Source organism: Cottoperca gobio, unplaced genomic scaffold, assembly GCF_900634415.1.
Source record: "Cottoperca gobio unplaced genomic scaffold, fCotGob3.1 fCotGob3_153arrow_ctg1, whole genome shotgun sequence".
Lineage (NCBI taxonomy): Eukaryota > Metazoa > Chordata > Actinopteri > Perciformes > Bovichtidae > Cottoperca > Cottoperca gobio.
The window spans coordinates 3,329-6,656 of NW_021166810.1; positions in this window are offsets into that span (position 1 = coordinate 3,329).

Genomic DNA, 3,328 nt, shown 5'->3' on the forward strand with positions numbered 1-3,328 from the left:
ATGATGTCATTTGTAATTTGAATACAGGACTGGTACTTGTTACAGAGTGTTGCTTCTTTGTGGTAGTTCATCTGTATGTGCATGTACAGGTTAGTATTGCAGTAAAGATGGATTACACTGTATGTGTGCTCCAACAGCAGAACCCGACAGACTTTACGCCGTCCTGGTTCTGCATTCCACCCCAAACGGAGCTCTCGTTCCATGTTACCCTTTACCCAAGCTCTCCCCCAGGAGCATTAACTGAATACACAAGCAGATCTTAAAGTTATTTCTTTTGGTTATTTGATAGAAGAGTCAAAGAGAGATGAGAGGGGGGGCAGGGGACGACATGCAGCAAAGGGCCACGGGTCGGATTGGAACATTGACCGCAGCGGTCAGGACTCAGTCTTAGTACAGAGGACGCTCCAGTAAAAAAGATGAAGTTATATTTCATTGTTCACTAAATAAAGAGTTGGAAATGCTCATAAAGGCACAAACAAGGAGAGGTTTGTGTCTTTGACTGAACATTTCAACAGGCTGAGTGACATGAAACCAGTTTGACAGTTTTATTCTTCAGCCAGTGCAACAGATGGAAGTTCAGGAAACTTTCTTAAAGTCTTATCTCAGCCATATCTTTTGCTTTTAGAAATGATACTTATATTAAAGACTCACCCACTTTGACTTCCCCTCAGTTTGCCTCTTACGATCCTCTAAATGTTCATTGTTCCATAGAAATCTCTCACACTGTCATGGTGTCGAGGCTCTGTTGTACAATGTCAGACTTTGCTTTTAATTTCTCTCTTCTTCATGAGTTAATCATTGACTTTAATAATGCAGTCATATGTTTTTATGACCAGCAGATGAAACATGATACTTTGCAAGCTGAACATGAGAAGACGTTCATTCTGGACTCCAACATGTTTAACCCTCGGTTTCCCTCTGTGAGATGATCTGGTCAGAGTGAGAAATCTCAGTCTTAAACACTAACAGGACGATGAAGATTGTTGGAAAGTCACTCATGTAAAACTCTTTCAAGATTAAACTTCTTCATGACATTTAACTGATGAGTGTGTGTGTGTGTGTGTGTGTGTGTGTGTGTGTGTGTGTCTCTCTCTCTGTGCATTTGATTATTTAAACTGTTATAATCAGAGGTGCACATAACTGGTACGTAGGTACGGATGCGGTGGCAGAAATCTGGATTGCGTAACGTCACTAGTGTCACTGCACGCCAGGTCATCAAAACAACACATAGTTCGTCTACACGTGTTTCTTGTAAACACTCAATGGAGTAGACTACTAGACATGTCCAGAAAACTAAATACATTATGCAGCTACTTTGGCGTTTCAACACATGCAAAAAAACAGCGAACCGAGCCGGAGCAGAAGAAAATATTTTTTTCTGAAAGGTGGCTCCAAGATGTGCCGTGGCTGGATGCTAATGATGAGCGCACCGAAATGTGATGCAAAATATGTCGCTTGCATCCACATCTAGCAGACATAACAGGTGCGTTTCACACAGGCTCGAAGAATTTCAACCACCCTTTGTTTGAAAAACATGAAAAGAGCAAGGAGCACGTTAATGTGGCACAAACTATTGCTAATAAACAAGCTAGTAAAGAAGAACTATACAGCCACCCACTTGCTAGATGGCAAAACAAGCTGAATGAAGAACAGCGGTAACCCCTGTGTAATATTTTTCTCCTCGCCTTTCATAAAGCTAAACATGCACGTGCATACCTGTCAACATTGGAATTTCAAAACAAGGGAATGTTTTTGGCGACTCCGCCCATATTTTAACAGCTCTCAGCCACCTAGCCCCCACCCATGTAACATTTTATATATTTGTCAACAAACAAAATGCTTGTTACTCACCAAATCAACTGATTATTTGAACACAAAATCCATCCTCCTTTCTTTCCTCAAGAAGACTTCAATGACTGTTGTACAGTTTATCTGTGCGTTTCAGTTCCACCAATAAGTCCTTTTCTACAGACACGGAGGCTAATGCTGAAAGCCGAGTCTGTCCAGCAGCATTTCTGCCATAAGTTTTAATTCTCTTTAAGGCCGAGAATGACCGCTCGGCAGAAGCAGTGGACACAGGGATAGACTCGCTAGCGTCGGGGTTGGCCAAATGATACTTTGATTGCACGTGTTTCAGGGTAGATAACACCGACTCACAGACGTACGTTGACCCAAACATTGATAGTAGCTTGAGTGCAGCCCGTTTGACATTGGGATATTTTTTCCATTGGCACAGTTTTCCAGAACTCAAGGGTCCCTTCCCTCAGAACAGGTTTCAGTCGGTCTTCCTCAGAAAGTTCAATCATCTCCGCCTCGTCCGTGACTAGCGCATACCTGTCAACCCTCCCGTTTTTCCCGGGATTATCCCGTATTTTTAACGAAAATAGGCCTAATTAAAAAAGGTGTACAGTGGCCTCCGGTAGAGCAGATGGCAGTATTATGTTTAACTTCAGCTGAAAAACGTTATCCGCCAGTAAACACACAGAAGAAGAAAACAGGAACAATAACACAGAAGAAGACGAAAACATATGATGAGAGTCACAGTGACCGGGAGATAGATGGAGACGCAGTTGTACCTGCCAAACAAGTTAAAACTTTATGCAAGTACCTGAACAAATGGGAGGACACCTTCCCTTATTTATTAAAAGCAGAGTCGGGACAACTCGTGCTTTATGTAAAGTGTGCCATTCAGATGTTAGCATCGCACACGGCGGAATAAGCGATGTTCACCAGCATGAACAATCGTCCAAGCACAAGCACGAGGCACAAACCATACACTGTCAATGACTTCATGTGTGACAAGAACTGTGTCGGAGGCAAACCAAGTGACCAGAGCTGAGGGAAAGATGTCGATGCTAAAAACAATGTCGCCTTCAGCTTCTGCATTGATTTCAGTCGCAGTGACGCGGACATGTTTCCAGACTCTGACATCGCAAGGAAGTCCTCGTGGGGGGAAACAAAAGCCACACAACTCATCCATCATCAAATACATTGATAATAACTCATCAAATAAAATACATAAATCTTATAAACATGTCTGTACAAGTAATACATACTTTACATAAACATGTATTTCCTGAATGTATATACCGGTACCCGTCCCTTATGTGTTTACGTTTACATTGGTGGCTGAGAGCTGTTGGAGAGCCGCGCGGAGTAATAATAATATAATAAGGAAAATAATTCCCTTATTTTGAAATTCCAACGTTGACAGGTATGCACGAGCGGGGCTTTCAAACAGTCCGTCTCACAATTAAAAGGGTCGACGAGGAACGTAATCTGTGACCTTTTCAGCTGTAGATCATGGAACAGGGTCGCAAAGTTTTCG